Below are 16,561 nucleotides of genomic sequence, written 5' to 3' on the forward strand. Positions count from 1 at the left end.
GGGAGTAAAATACAGGAGTGTTTGACTCCCAATCTCATGCTTTACACTATAACTAGTCCCTTTGGCTATGTCAGTGTAGGCCCAGGACAAAATGGACAATGGAAAATGCATAACCTTGTGAATTCCCTCTGGCTCAGGATGATCAACGTGGGTAATACGACACTGCCATTAACCCTACAGCTACCTGTTCTCTGGATATGCACAAACAGAATATGTCTGCTTCCACTGCTGCCATTAGGCCCTTTTCATGAGAACCTAAAGAATGCCTGCAATATTATTTGAATGACCCCTTGTCCGTTATGCAGTTTAACTCTTTGGTCTCAGCAATGCTCATACAGCTCCTGTAAAGTTAGCCAAACAACTCATCTGTGAGGAATAGAGGTATTGTTAGATCATATAAGTTCTTCAGAGGAATCGTTCCTTTCTCAAGATGTAACCAATTGGAAATAACATTTTGACAGTGAACATTTCCAATACTACCATTTCATCAGAACCCAACTCATTCATTTTCTATCCGGCTGAAGCTCATAGTAGATCTTCCTCTTCCAAGTTTGACAGGTTAGGGAGTCCAGAACAACATACATATATATTCTTCGTTGGAGAGTAATCTGTTTTCTAGTGCACTGGTGTTGATTTCCCTTTAAATATAGAGCTGCATGGAGCTCCACTTTCAATTTCACTGCAAAGGTTTAAGCATGGGCCGCGGGTGAGCCCTATGCTTGGGTAGCTAACCCCTGGCCCAGCCCGCCCCTTTAGCCTGAGGCCCCTTCCCTCCCATCGAAGACCAGAGGCCCCCCCACGTGGCTGCCAGCCCCTCCCCCCCAGGCCGTCCTGCCCCCCACCCCCCCGTGCGCCAGGCAGGTGGCGTGACCCCTCTCCCCCAGCCCCGGAGCGCAGGCTGGCCCCTATTAGCCCCAGCCTGAGCCTGGGACCTGGCCATGGGGGGAAGAATCCCCCACAGCACGGTGCTGGGAAGCAGGAAGGGGTCTGGGGGTGGAGCCTTTCCCTGCCTTCGGTACCTGCCGCTCATGGGTTTAAGCCACAGAAGACATACAACTTGCATGAACACACAAGAGAGGACATTCCCTAAGAAATGCTTCTGGGGAAATAAAATAGGCAGCTACTAACAATTTATGCTCAGTTCGAACAGTTTTCTTAGAAAATCTAATGCCACAAAATCAGAGCATTTAAATGATTCTGGTTCCAACCACACCCAAAGATTTTCTCTGAGATTTCACTTTTGAAACAAATAGCTGTAACAGAGAAGAACCTTTAAAATATCACCATGTAGCCCTGACATTTTCTAAGGCATATGAAAATAACAAAAAATAACATTCAAAAGACATCAAACATGAAGAAACCTCCAAAGGCCAATCTTTCTTCCAAGCCTTGTAAACAATATACATGCATACTGTAGAGAGACACATAAAATGTGCGCTCTGCATTTCAGGTAAAGTTGTGATCATAAATGGAGTGTAACATAAGTAGAATATTGATTACTTCCACTGGCAGACCATGAACAAACAAGTCCCAACAGAATTGTTCACTGTTGCTTGTGCCCTTTATTTAGCCGGGTTTTAGATGAAAGAAAGCTAACAAAGGTATGAGATAAAGGACTGGCAGTTGTGAGCTCCTTCAAACAATCCAATTGCGCACTAATAAAGTCTGTGGAAATAGGGCCTGACCCTAAGAAGTGCACCCCCCAAAGTATCTTCTGCTAAAGCCAATGGGAGCTGCAGGTGCTCAGCACTATGTTGCTTGAGGACTGTGGTTTCTGACAGACATTAATTAAAGCCTCTTCACAGAGGCTTCTTACACTAAAATTAACACTTGTTTGAACTGCAAATCAGTCGGAGCATTCCGAGTGCAATTTGTCAAGCAAAGAGGAATCAATCCAAGTGAAGCAAAGATGGAACACTTTAACTGTAGGCCTTAATACAACCCTAACAATATTTCCCAACAATCCTCTCACATTCTTGCTGGGTTTCCATAAGTAGGATTCTCTAGCAGGAATTTCATTTTCCTCTAACTTCTTACAAAAAATAACAAGGTAACATACAGTCAAATGAACAAGTACGATATTTATCGGTAAGCACTTCAGGGCAGGAGCCATCTATTACTCTGTGCTTGTACGGTGACTACCACAACGATGCCTTGTTCTTGGTTGGTCTGTAGGCGCTGCTGTAATAAAAGTTTATTATTATTAATGATACTAAGTAAGCACATTGAGCTTTAAATACAAAGAAACTGAAGCTATGTCTAAATGACCCTCAGGAGCATTATATCATTTATCATCTATCATTTATAAAACCTTAATCTAAAAATCTCTCAGGAGTCCTAGACATCTGTATTCCTAGGCTTTTCCTGAAGAGATGGATTGATACATGTAGGACAGTCTCATTGGTTAAATGATTACCTATGGTGGGCAAATACCAAATGCAATTTATATTTTGACCAATTGAGTCAGCTTTGGGAAGGAAGCATAAGTCTTTGTATTATAGATGTAAGCAGAGACAGGGTGGGCTAAGCAGAGACAGGGTGGGCTCCACCCTGACATCTGGTGGTGAGGTGTGGCAAGTTGTGGAAAAGAACTTCAGGGGCTGATCTCATTTGCATAGGCACACCCACCCCGCCTAGAATGAGGCCATAACTGCCCAAATCGTCACTTTGGCTGCTGTGGGATCCCCAGTGTCTCTGTTATTGGGGCGGGAAGAATAAATTGTTAGTACCCTGATTATGGGAACTGTGCTTGGAACTGTACTTGGCCTTTTTGTTATGATGGAGGACTCACCATCAACTGAGTAGCACTCACTAGGCAAGGGACATGGGTTCCAAAACTCTGTGAATTGAGAGAGACTTGAGACAGGTATTAGTGCCTGGTGGTGTAGGCCCCTTTGTGAGGGCCTGAAGCACCAATTGCACCTCTGTCTCTCTCCACTGTGGAATGTCAGAGCTAATTTTGGGTCTATTAAGAGTTTTGTTACAGGTACTGTGCTGAATTCACTTCAGCCTTATAGTGCACCAGCACTAAGGCTCCCACTACTATGAGCTGAAATCACTGAGAGCTGAAATCACTGAGCACTGTGTCAAGTAGTGGGGAGCCGGAAGATCTAGTGTGCAGTGGAGCCGGTCGTGAGACAGCGGTGTGTTCGTGAGACGGCGAGCTGAGCGGAGCCGGTCGTGAGACAGCGGTGTGTTCGTGAGACGGCGAGCTGTCCGGAGCCGGTCGTGAGACGGCGAGCTGTCCGGAGCCGGTCGTGAGACGGCGAGCTGAGCGGAGCCGGTCGTGAGACAGTGAGCCTCCTGCAGCTAACTTACCCCTATTCTGCACATCTGAGAGTGAGTCTGAGGAGGAAGACACAACCCTGGTGTATCCTGGGATGGAGACAAGATTTCAGTCTCGACCAGCTGAACCAAATGAGAGTTCTCCCTTTTCCACCCTAAACCCTATGGCGGAATTATTTAGGCCCCTTTCTGACACCCCTGTGCCGCTGATGAGACCCCCGTGTGATGACACACACAGGTTATTGGCCAGTGGAGACACTCAGGTAGAGGATGTCCTGGGCACCTTGGACCCTCCCGCGTTAGAACTAGGAGTGCAGGGGCCTACGCCAGTAGCCAAGAGACCCTCAAAGGAAGCCTCTCCATCCATCAATCAAGAGGACGTTCCCCTTACCTCGGCAACCGAGATTCTCAATAGACGAGACAGGGTGATAAGACCAGTAAAACGGTTAACTTATGATGCACCTGGGGTGACTAGTGAGGAGCCAATACATTTAGCACACAGGATTGTGGAAGCCAAAGTGGGCTTTCTGAGGCCTTTTGGAGGAAATCAATGAGTTGGTATAAAGGGAGTATGATTTGTCGGGATGCCAAATTCTCAGCTGGGGGGAGGATGTAAGCAGAGACAGGGTGGGCTCCACCCTGACATCTGGTGGTGAGGTGTGGCAAGTTGTGGAAAAGAACTTCAGGGGCTGATCTCATTTGCATACGCACACCCACCCCGCCTAGAATGAGGCCATAACTGCCCAAATCGTCACTTTGGCTGCTGTGGGATCCCCAGTGTCTCTGTTATTGGGGCGGGAAGAATAAATTGTTAGTACCCTGATTATGGGAACTGTGCTTGGAACTGTACTTGGCCTTTTTGTTATGATGGAGGACTCACCATCAACTGAGTAGCACTCACTAGGCAAGGGACATGGGTTCCAAAACTCTGTGAATTGAGAGAGACTTGAGACAGGTATTAGTGCCTGGTGGTGTAGGCTCCTTTGTGAGGGCCTGAAGCACCAATTGCACCTCTGTCTCTCTCCACTGTGGAATGTCAGAGCTAATTTTGGGTCTATTAAGAGTTTTGTTACAGGTACTGTGCTGAATTCACTTCAGCCTTATAGTGCACCAGCACTAAGGCTCCCACTACTATGAGCTGAAATCACTGAGAGCTGAAATCACTGAGCACTGTGTCAAGTAGTGGGGAGCCGGAAGATCTAGTGTGCAGTGGAGCCGGTCGTGAGACAGCGGTGTGTTCGTGAGACGGCGAGCTGAGCGGAGCCGGTCGTGAGACAGCGGTGTGTTCGTGAGACGGCGAGCTGAGCGGAGCCGGTCGTGAGACGGTGAGCTGTGCAGAGCGGAGCCGGTCGTGGTGGAGCGGAGCAGAGCCCTGTGGGGCAGTCAGCTTCAGGACACGTAAGGTGCCCCTTACCTCTTTCCCCCACACCCAGGCACATTTTAGCCAGATTGGGGAGTAACACTCTGCAGGTGAACTTTTGAACTCCGGGGCTGGACTTTTTTTGGACTTTGGGTGATTTGTGGATTGCTGGACTCAAGAGACGTTTGGTTTCTGGGACTCAAGAGCCTGAGGGAAAGGATGTGGCCCAAATTTTCTGGGGTGGGTCAGTGTTCATGGTTTGGTTAATGAACACTAGTTGTGGTGTTTCCCCAATTTAATGCTGATGTTGTTTGCCTCATGTTATTAAAGATTCTCTACTACACCAAGACTCTGTGCTTGCGAGAGGGGAAGTATTGCCTCCTTGAGGCGCCCAGGGGGTGTGTAAGATTTTCCCAGGTCACTGGGTGGGGGCTCGAGCCAGTTTTGCATTTGCTTTAATGAGAGGGAACCCCTGTGTATTGAACCCGGCCCTTGCTGCTATCAACTTGGCCTGGCAGAAGGGTTACATAGATATTTATTTTTGTTTTCTACATTGTAATGTTTAAGCAAGTAAGTCCTTTGCAAACACATTAACAAAATTAATAGACATAAGAGTAGCATTCTTCCTCTCTGTGCTTTCTCTTGCTCTAATTGAAGTCAGGATCAGATCTCAAACTGGGTCTTTGTCTGTTACATTCAAGACTACATATTTCCCCAGTGCTGTTTGTCTTATTTAAAATCAATCCAAGATGCATTATTAATAGAGTGCAAAGAGAGAATCCCATCTTTACAAACTTCTGACTTTGTGGACTTAGGCAAACTGAGTCTAGGTCTACGTATCAACTAAGAGTCTGTCAGGCTTAATGCTGGTAGAACATTATTAAGTTGTTAAAATTGCAGTAAAATGCAATAGTGTTTGGATTTTCCTAAATGCTGGTGACTGAATGACTGTAATACTCATGTGCTAATCTCTCCATTTCTCGTGTTAAGAGTAATATCTGTACCTGTGTGTTACATAACTTCCATATGGCTGGCACAGACCTCATAATAATGAGCCATTAATCATTGCTGAGTTTTGCCCACAGAAATGGCTACACCCCTTTGCAGGAGAGAGTGGTCAGTTAATAAGCATTAAAAAGCCTCAGGTCCAAAGGAAATGCCTTGATTCTCAACACAGCAGGTAGAACCAGTTTAGAGGACAGTGTAGAAGGGGAAACACCCACCCAGGGAGGAATCGCACAGGATTACTTCACCAAAGAATTGGCTCATGGACCTCCCCCCAGTCCCCTGTGAACCCTAGAGTCAGAATGGTCACATGGCAGGATTATGGATAAAAGCTGCCTAGCAGAAGGAAACAAGGTTCTTTTTACCAGATTGGATCTTTAAAGGGAAGGACTTTGTCTTCCAGGTGAAGGACCTCGAGATACCTGTGACAACCCCCAGGGTACAACCTGGACTGTGGGACCACTGTGTCCCCTTTACCTCTCTGGATCAGAGTACCTCTCACATTGCTCTGCTAGTGACCAGCAGCCCCTTCAGGCTTCGCTGTCACATAGCCATTAGCACACGAAGGCACACCCAAAGTTACATACAGGCTCTCACAGCCTCTCATGAACTATACACAGTGAGATACCAGCAAATCTGCCCAGCACCAGCCTTGCATACCAGAAATGTACAATCTTACACTGTTCCAGACCTTCTTGATCAGTGCAAGCTCATTAATTAGTTTGCTACTTCAGAAAAGGATGGTGGACATGCCCCAACCTTTTATAATCTGAGCAGATTCCCTAAACACTTTAGACAAATTTACTGGTAAAGATAAAACATTAAAATAAGTTTATTAACTACAGAAAGATAAATTTTAAATGATTATAAGTGTTAGGCATAGAGGTCAGAGTTGGTTACATGAGAAATAAAAGGTAAAATCACGGTTTAAATCCTAAACGTTATCAGACTAAGCAAGATTTGAATCAAGCAGTTTTTCTCAGCCCACTAGGCATTGCAAACAGTTCACAGTTCTTAATACACAGGCTGAATTCCCTGCTCAGCCTGGGACCAATCTCCCCAGTTCAAAGTCTTTTCTTCCAAACGTTTTTGTTGCCTTCAGAGTAGGTGGGGGAAGAGAGAGGTAAACTCATGGTGTCATTGTCCCTTATTTTAGACTCTCAGTTCATGTGCCTGGACAAATATTGGCTCACACCATGGAGTTAAGCATCACATATCCTGATACCTTTATGAGTTACAGAGTTGAGCAATCCCCCATAGTGCAGAGCTTGAGCAACTGTCTTTTATTGAATTGTAAATCTCATATTTATAATTCCCCTAGTGGTCAATGGCTGGTGATAGTCACTTAACACCAGTCTGGGTGTGGGTCACCCACTTTGTTGCCACTGGAGAAGTATCTGTGAGCATCCCCCAGACTCTCAACATACTGTATTTCAATAACAACCATATAGCAAAATCTCATAACTCAATATACAATGATGCTATACATATTTTGACAGAACAGTGAGTTTCGGCGAATCATGATTTTTCAGAGGATACCTTAAAAGGCATTCTTTGTACAAAATATCATAACCATTTACAAGTGGTGATTGTGGGGGTTACAGTGTGCTATTCTGAAGTACCAAGTGTCACAATGCCACAGCTGGGGTAAGCCTCAGAAGCTGAACTATAAGACCTTGTTACGGTGAACAGAAATTTGATAAGATAATAGACTTTGCCTATCTGAGTCTTTAGTATTTTTAGCATTGTGAAAATATCTCCTCCTTCATTTTCATTCAATATATAAAGCCTACGTAAGTTTATTTCAGGATTGGACTGACTGTTGCCCAATTGGATACAGGAGGGAGATCTAAAGAGGATTTGACCAGTGGTATGTGTCTGGTCTCTTTGGAACAGAGGAACTTGGATTTTCTGTGACATTAAAGTAAAAGGGCCCAATATCACAGAGGTTCACTTACTTGGTGTCAAGATGTACTGAGGATCCCAAGAGTATTGTTTAAACTGTATACTGAGGCTGGCAAAAGCCTAGGAAGTTAATAAGCCATGTGATTAACTGGTGTGTCTAAGGAATTAGAGCCCTAGCTGACACTGGGTTAAATTCCCTATTATTGAACAGTTCTGCCCTGAAGTAGAACCTACAGTCTTGAGATACGCAGGGGCATGACGCATACATTATAACTTGTCACTGTTAACAGATCATAGCAGCAATACCTTTCTCTTCTCTTTTCATAGGCTTACTTGGGAATAAGCAAACAACATTTTCCAATCTACAGCTTCACCAATGAATTGTGCTAACAATTATTAAAGTCAATATTACATACACCTCTTTCTCCTCCAACAAGTGCTCCTCCACGAGGATCTTCCTTCAACCCTACTTCCTTGCATGATAAGTTGTTCCCTTCCAACCCATGCTATCAATGTCGGTAGAGCCACTTTTGGAACTACTTCTTTGCTATGGTTACCTTCTCACCTCCTGCCCCGCACCAAGTTGCCTTGTCCCTTGGTCATTGGGCTTTCCCTTTACTCCAGTTGGCTGCAGCCAGCATCCTGGCAATATCTTTTGGGAATGAGATTCCCATGCCCATGGCTTTAGCTGCAAATCCAGCCAGGTACTGTTGTCCCTATTCAAAATCCTTGAGTACTTGTTGGTGTTTCCCTTGCCATAATAATGGTGTGCACTTGGTCTAATATAATCATTCACTCCAAATTATCTTCACAAAAATAAATTTTTCTTTATTTTGGAAAGTGGAGGGAAAATGTAAGGAAATGAAGCTACACAGAATATAGCATCTCTAGGAAAGGCAAAATGATGCTAGGATGTATGATAACTCTGGTGGCTACAGTCTTTTGACTTAAACCCAAATACTCTTTGAGTTCATTGGGTCCGGAATTCAAACTGATAGACTCCATGTTTTCATTGACTCTCTAGTTCAGTATGACATGCTCCTGCAGCTAGCAGATACTGTGGGTCTAATTATCGTTCCAGCTACACTGGGGTAAATCAGGAGTAACTCAGCTGAAATCCATGGAATTACTCCTGAGTAGATGAGGAGCATTAGGCTCTGTATTTTTTCAGCTGTCAGTGTTGCAGATACAGTTGTTTTGGGGACCCGTGGAGTTGTCATGAAGTGTAAATGACTACTAGATAAGAAAGGGAGTTGAGCCATGTTTCCACTGATGAGGTCTGCATACTTAGATCTTCTGTAGCTGTGACACTGGGGGTACATATATATATATATGAGCATTTGGAAGAGCCCTGCTGAGCTTCGCTTCTTTCATCCAGTACAGAAAATGTCAGCACTCCCTCGGAGAAAGCAGTAGATTTACCACTGAGCATATTTTCACTATAGTACGTTTCATAATGGGGCTTTTACTCAATAAGTAAATGGTCTATTTTCCCAGGATTTAAGATTTCTACTCAGCCCTCTTCTTAAAAGACTTAAACTCGGGGGGAATAGTAATTCGTCAGTCATCACAGCCCAGTCTTGGCCTTCTCTTACACAATCTTCAAATTCTACTGGATATTTTGTGTAGGGATTTTAATTCAGACTATAGTCCTTGTAATGATAATTAGGGTTACTTTCCTTCTCTGTCTTTTATTTAAGTGAAAAATATAACAATAAAGCACCAACTATGACTCGTGAACTTGTGAATGGGTGAAAGTAAGTTAACTTACTATGTAAAAGACTTTTTGATAAAATGGTTTTCGTTATCTCATCTCTGTGATTTATGGGTGCTAACAGGTAGTCAAGATTCCTAGTGAGGGAAATAGAAATCTGAAAAAAGATGCATGAATTGAAAACACTAAATCCCCTTTGGCTGGGAGGTCAGTCCCCTTAGAGCCTGGTCCAAAGCCCATTGGAGTCTATCCATTAACTTCAATGAGCTTTAGATCTGACCATGGTTTTGTGAGTGAGGACTGGGATCCTGAGCTTTTTGTCTCCCACAGGTTTTACAACAACATAGCTCCAGTGTTGCAGTGGAAATGCTCCTAACTGACAGCAATGTCAGGATCAGGCCTAGAGGCACTTATAACTCGATCAGTTATTTTCTCCTTAATCTATTTATCTGAGTTTCCTTAAGGGTTTTACATGTTGTTGCCCCTTTGCCAAGCAGTAGCACATGTGAGGGCTCTGAAGTTGACTTTCTTGTTGGAGGAGAAATCAATGATGTGCAGTCTGTGCAACTTCTTTATTTTACACTGTATAACCAGTCCTTGAACAGCAGTGGCTAAACAGCACACTGGAAATACTCTTTTTCAGGAATCTTGGACAAAATACCAATGTCCAGTATCCAGGAGCAACTCTGTGCCACAAACTGACTCTAATTAGAGATATTAAGGCAGTGAGCAAACTCCCTTGCTTCTGGCAATGCTTTCTACAGAAGAAAATACCTCATAAAACTAACAACAATGCAGCATTGTTCAAAGACTGAGCAATGCTTAAATGGTAAATTAAAGAACTTGTAAAGCTATATGTAACAGCCAACTGGTAACTCCTGCAATACAGTATTTATTGTGTGGTTAAAGAGTTGACTGGTGGTTTGAGCTGTGTTTTTTACTTTGTAATTCATGAACACCTACTGAGCACTAAGTAGGAACCTGTTTGTTATCCTATTTAATCTTTATATAACTGGTAGGTAGTTAGGCACTCTAATGATAACAAAGTCAAAGCAGATGTTTGAACAAGTTTAATTATGGCAATTTAGTTAAACCTGTGAACTTTTCTAACATAGACAAGTCCTTAGATTCCATTTTGTATTTAAAGCATCTTGTAGGACAACGCACATTTTTTTATATCTTGGCTGTTTGTTGATTTCGTTGCTTTCATTTTTTCTTTGGTTAATGTCTTCAGACTATGTTAGGAGATTAAAGATCAACTGCAGGTGCAGATCTACACAAAGATAGGTGGTATCTAGTGCAGGTAGCTGTGCTAAACAGTCTAAAGGGGCTGGAGTTCTGCCCTCACCTCTTCCCCTGCCCCAGCCAATGTAGTAGGCCCGGCACAAGGGGAAAGCAAACATTTAATCCTTTTAAAAGTTCCTGCTCTGGCATGGGCTCCCCCTGTGCTGCAGAGGCATTCTGACGCAGTTGGCCAGAATGCATTTAGCTAGAATATGTCTGGAGACTGCCTCTGGGGCAGAGTGCACTCACACAAAATAGGATCATGGTTTTAAATTCCAGAATAAAGCCTCTACCAAATACAGTTTATTTTTCAACTGTGGGAGGGGAGAGGTAGCGATATTGTTTTCTAATACATAAGCCCCCATATAGCACTTTACAAACATCAGCTAATTAATCCAGAGGCCCAAATTACTCAAATGCACATATAATTTTTTCTCCCTGTAGTAGGAAGAGCGCCTGAAACATAAGCCCTTTTATCAGAGGCCTGGTATGAGACAGGACCTGCTCACAGAATCTGGCAAGAACAGGGCTGATATTGCAGAAATACACATTCCTAAGAAGTGCTAGTTACGGTGTACTTATGCAAACACATTGTGATATTAAGTGGTACCAGAACATCCTGATTTTAAGTATGGTACAGAAACATTCCCCAAAAGTAACAGGAACACATTGACCCTCCTAAAAGATAAGGTCAGGATGACAGTACGTAATAGAGATGTTTTAATTTAATCAACATGTACAAGGTGATGGATAATAACTTACCATGTTAGGGGGCAGTAACTAACTATGCTAGAAGGGAAGTATTAACTTCTTTGTATGGGGGTATAAAAATGTATTTCAGAGGGAGTATTTTTGTTCTGCCATTTACTGAGTTGGTCCATTGTTATGGCATACATGTATTAGTGGTCCGGTAGAGTTTGCTGGATACTAATACCGTGCTGTGTTGACAATAAACCTGGATGGGTGCCTTTGTCCCTTAACGGATCTTGTGGTTATTGGGTGGTTTGCTTGAGGTCTGCTGTGCCAGCTGTCTGCGCAGGGCTGGGGCAGCACACAGAGGGAACACACACACGCAGCCAAACATCTGTTATCATTTTACCACACTGGTGACCCACAACCGCTGATCTGGTAAGTAAGCGAGCTGTCCTCTGTGGGAACTGTGATCTAACATAACAGAAAACAACAAGCTAGGGAAGATTTTTGCTCCGAGTGCTGAGAGTAAGGGCAGGAACATAAACCCATCTCCCAGCAAGATTTTCACCTTATTTAATAAAACAACATTTTTATTACCAAGACATGTTAGGAGTAAAAATATGATAGCCTCTATTTTATGTAGCCATTGATCTTTAATCTGCAAGGACCTGGAGGTTTTCCACATTGTCATTGCTTTCCAGCCAAAATACGTGACTGCAGGGAAATGGATAAGTGAGTGCCAGTGCAGCTTTTTTTTTTTTCCCTATGAAAAGACTGAAGTTGCTTTGTGTACATGTGTGGAAAATGCTGATATTTTGTTTCTATAAATATCTTGCTGCCTGCATGCCATATTTCATTTATGCCGTTTCCTAGGAGTATTTGGCTTCTTATCACTTTGACACAGGGTGCTGAATTCAAATGAGCTTTTGCTACAGTTTACCTGGCAGACTATATTTGGAACAGTGGTGACTGTTGTGCACTTCCTGAGCAAGAGTAACTACTGAATGAAACAGATTACACTGAAGCACTGCAAAACACTAAGGTTTATAAAGCATACACTTGCTATATAAATACTAGAGAAAATACAGACTTTCTGGGCAGGTAGGTGTGTAAATATATACTGTGTATATATGTGATGTAACCCCCCACCCCCTGAAATAATTCAATACTATTCTTGGGAGTTTAAACACATGGAAGTAATGAAATTCAAAGTTTCAGTTCCTGTTCACAATACCACTGTCCCAGACAATCCCGGGTTTCAGGTCACTGCCCCAAGCCTCCTGTCCCAGTAGAAGGGAATATTTCCTGCATTCAGGGTTGCCCAGAGGAGGGGCAAAAGGGATAGTTTGCCCAAGGCCTCCTGTTCGAGAGGGCCCCGAAACCAAGTGGCATTGCAACCTGATACACGTGGCTACAGCGCCACTCAGGTTTGGCCCAGCCACCCCCTCCATCTCCATCTGCAGATGAGCCAAACCTGAATGGCACTGCATCCCACTATAGCCACGGGAAGTTAGGAGGTCTTGCATCCACAACTCAGCCCCTTTTGTGGGTCATGATTTGTATTGCTGCGTCTGCCATACCGTATTCATAGCCCATATTTCCCAAACCAAAAACCTGTATTACCATGGAGTTAAGGTTGAGTGTATGTATCAACAATTCCAGAGTTAAAAACACGATGCTGTGTCCCTCATTTGGCTGCCAAGCAGGGTGAACAGACCAGTAGAGCTGGTTGAAAAATTTCAAACTGACATTTTTTCACAAAGAGCAAGGTAGGGTGACCAGACATCCCAGTTTTAAAGGGACAGTCCCATATTTAAGCCCAACTGCAGGTGTCCTGTCTTTTTTTTAAAAAAAGGGAAAATTTGTCCTGTATTTTCTGTCTTCCTCTCCATCAGTACTGGCAGTACCCACCCCTGCTCCACCCCCTTCCCCCCCCCACTTCACCCCTTCCCCCAAGCCCCCGCCTCACTTCTTTCCAGCTTCTGCCTCCTCCCCCAAGTGACGTCAGGAGCTCCTGGGGGCAGGGCGGAGTAGGCTGGAGTCAGGTTACTCGCTGCTGCTAGTCCCAGGTCCCCCACTAACCCTCCAGACCGCTCTGGACCCTGCGTCCCCTGAAGCACAGGGTCCCCCACAATGTGGGGCCCGGGGTGGTCGCCCTGCTCCATCCTAGGGACAGCACGGCTCTGCTTGGACCCGTTCTGGGCACCACCAAAAATTATACAAACCTGGTGCCCATTGGCATGGGGAAGCTAAGCTCTGGAGTGATGAGGGGAGAGCGATTTCCCGTCTGTTCATGCCCCAAAACTGCAGGCTCCACAGCATCAGGGTAGGGGTTTTGCACCCTCTTCGCTGCCTCCCACCCAGGTCCTGCTCCCAGGAAGCACGGGGCTGCTTCGTCCCCTAGGAGCCCTCCTCTGTTGAGCCACCTCTCTGGCCAGGTTCGCGGAAGCCCCTGCAGTCAGGTTCCCTGGGCAGGAGTGCACAATGCATCCTTAGAGCTTAACCCCTTCCTGCCCGTGCTGTAGCCGGGGGACAGGAGGTGGCTGGGTTACCTCGGTGCCCAGCAGCAGCCTGGAGGTGTTAGCTGTCTTTTGACGTTGTGCAGGTAGGAAGGGACAAGTTGCTTCCAGCCACGCAGGAGTGGTGAGGAGGGGGAGAGATGTGCTCTGCAAAGACACAGGTCAGGTCATCCCTTCCCCGCCCCATCCCCTGCAGCTGGAAGCAGCTCCCTTCCCTCCCACCCAATGCCAAAAGGCTGCTGCTGGCCACATACTGGTGTGAACCCTGGCAGAAATCTGGGGAGCGGGGCATGTGACCCTGCGTGCCCCCCACATGTTGCCTCAGGAAGATCAGGTACCAGGAGAGGCATATCCATCCCAGGGGCCCAGCCAGGCATAGAGGGCAGAAAGCTTTGGGCAGGGAGGGTCAGGTCTGTTGATCACATCCTCTGTGTGAGAGAGGTGTATGGGAGTGTGTGTGTCACCCCCCGCCGCCGCCCCATGTGAATCTTAAAGATAAGAAGGTAAATAAAAAGAATTCACTATGGAGTATTTCTTTTTAACAGGGGCTCAGTCAACTTGATGTTAATTTGAACATTTGTACGATTGATTGCCGTTGAACTCGCTTGAATATGAGTAATTTTACCAGGTATCCCATATCCAGCATAGGGAAATATGGTCACCCTAAACCAAGGATAATTTTAAAACCAAACTTACAGCCACTGTGGGAGACTTTTCCAATGCTCCCAGGGGTTTGGGCTGTCAGCCCTTGGTGGTATTTGTAAACACTGAGTGCCTAAAGTCAGGCATTGAAGTCATCTGGATCTGCTGTACACTCAAGGCCTGATCCTGCACCACTGAAGTTAGACTCTTCCGTAAGTTATGTTACTGTACTGCTGCTGACTTTTGTCTATTGCTTGGTCTCATGCACGCTTAGCTGCTTGCATCTGTGCTGTGTGCACTCACCATGAGCAACTGTGTGGGTGGAAAATGTGATGCACCGTGGTAAGTTTCCCAATGTGCCCCGTGATGCTATCCGGTGCAGTACCTTGTGGGACATTTTTGCAGTTCTTTGTGTGATACTAGTGATTCGCTCAGGGATTTCTGGGAACTAGGAGTCAAGTTCCCACAATGTCACTTTATCCATCCCATAACGTTTGTTCCATCTCAGAATTTTTGCACTATTTATAAAACTCCCACAATGCCATGCTCTGCTTTTCGGTTTCTGCCATCTCCCTGGCAGAAGCATGGACCCTGCAGAGCTCAATGCAATTGTAATAACTGTTGCTAATACAAGTTGCATGATTCTCCTGTGTCTGAGGAACTTCTGTGAATACTACTACAGCCAACTGTATGATGAGGAGGAAGAGGAGATGCTCAACCATTACTGGATGAACATAGCAAATAAAAATACCAAGTTGCATCTGGCATTCACAGAGCAGCTCCACACAGTGGATCACTGCTGCTGGTCCCAGGAAATGAGCAATGGCTGGTGGGATCGCATTGTTATGCAGGTTTGGGATGGTGAGCAGTGTCTGCAGCTTGCAGAACTTTCAGATGAGAAAGGCTACATTGTTGGATGTGTGTGCTGAGCTCATTCTAGCCCACCAGAATGAGACCTGCATTTATAGTGGAGAAGTAAGTGGCAGTCATGCTCTGGAAGCTTGCAACACTGGATTGGTATAGGTCACTGTGAAATCAGTTTGGAGTTGGAAAATCCACAGTGGATTGTCATTGTCATCCAAGTACGTAAGGCCATTAAGAGTATCCTACTGCACAGGACTGTGACTCTTGATAATGTGCAGGAAATCATGAATGGATTTTCAGCAATGAGGTTCCCAAACTGTGGTGGGGCAATAGATGGGACACAGCTCTCTTCACTGGCCACAGTAGTGTTATTGTGATGCTTTTATGAACTGGTGTACCTTCCTCTTCAGAGCTTAAATATGGGTGGGTTACTGACTGCTGGTATGAATTTTGATACAGTACTGCTCTGCAGCTTGAGCCATGGTGAGTATGGCATGGGGGATGGGGGGAAGGCTAATTGCATGGAAAGTTTAGAGGCTGGGTGGCCCAGGCTATGAGTAGAGAGAATGTGCACTGAATATTTCCAATATTCTCAGAGACGCAAGGTGGGGACGTAATCTCTTATTGGACCATCATCTGCTTGTGAAAGAGACAAGCTTTGGAGTTACACAAAGCTCTTCTTTACAGTAACACTGCAAGTAATATTTTCACAGGCAGTGGTAAGTTTGGCTGATCTCTCAGTCCTGAGGGTAACAAAACCTAGCTGCTACTGGTATCCCAAAGCCACCCAGGCGTGCATGCTGCTGGCCTGTTTACTGCCATGGTGCCAACAGAAGTCATCAGAGTGGTGTGGGGAAGTCTCTTATCACAGGGAAAGAAACAAGGCCACTAATGTTTGAGAGAGGATTGCAGAGTATCTACATGAAAGTTTCCTTGAGAATGCTCAAGAGGGACATCGCTGTTGAGATTAACAAAGTACTTTGCATGACTCCCCTTGCCTAATTCAACAAGACAAAGAATGGAAAAGCCTACATCTTCTCAACCTCTCTCTTTTACTGCTATGAGAGCACGGGACACTGATCTGATATGGCACTGCTGCTCATGCCTGTTGTGCCCCAATTTTAGCATCCTCTGTGCAATCTGCACATAGCTGTAGATATTTCTACGGCTGTTCCATAGCTGTGCTTACACAGTCTCATCTCTCCCCCGCACAGGCAGGGGAGATCTGTGACTTCTTTCCTGCTCCAGGCAGGATCACGTCTAGTAGCTCTATGTGCGTGAAGCCAGCCT

General features: G+C 45.1%; 2 protein-coding genes across 3 annotated transcripts in view; both read left to right on the forward strand.

Annotated features, from left to right (window-relative positions):
• SEPSECS (Sep (O-phosphoserine) tRNA:Sec (selenocysteine) tRNA synthase) overlaps positions 1 to 5,230 on the forward strand; it is a 63,316-nt gene extending 58,086 nt beyond the window's left edge. The window contains exon 12 of one of the 2 annotated variants that reach the window (XR_012158702.2): positions 2,987 to 5,230. The gene's annotated coding sequence lies outside the window, so the exon portion shown is untranslated. The remainder of the gene's footprint in view (positions 1 to 2,986) is intronic. The other variant, XR_012158701.2, reaches the window with a different exon arrangement.
• LGI2 (leucine rich repeat LGI family member 2) overlaps positions 4,608 to 16,561 on the forward strand; it is a 52,094-nt gene continuing 40,140 nt past the window's right edge. Inside the window, exon 1 of the mRNA XM_073342379.2 lies at positions 4,608 to 4,683. The gene's annotated coding sequence lies outside the window, so the exon portion shown is untranslated. The remainder of the gene's footprint in view (positions 4,684 to 16,561) is intronic.

Source organism: Lepidochelys kempii, chromosome 4 (genome assembly GCF_965140285.1).
Source record: "Lepidochelys kempii isolate rLepKem1 chromosome 4, rLepKem1.hap1, whole genome shotgun sequence".
Classification (NCBI taxonomy): Eukaryota; Metazoa; Chordata; order Testudines; family Cheloniidae; genus Lepidochelys; species Lepidochelys kempii.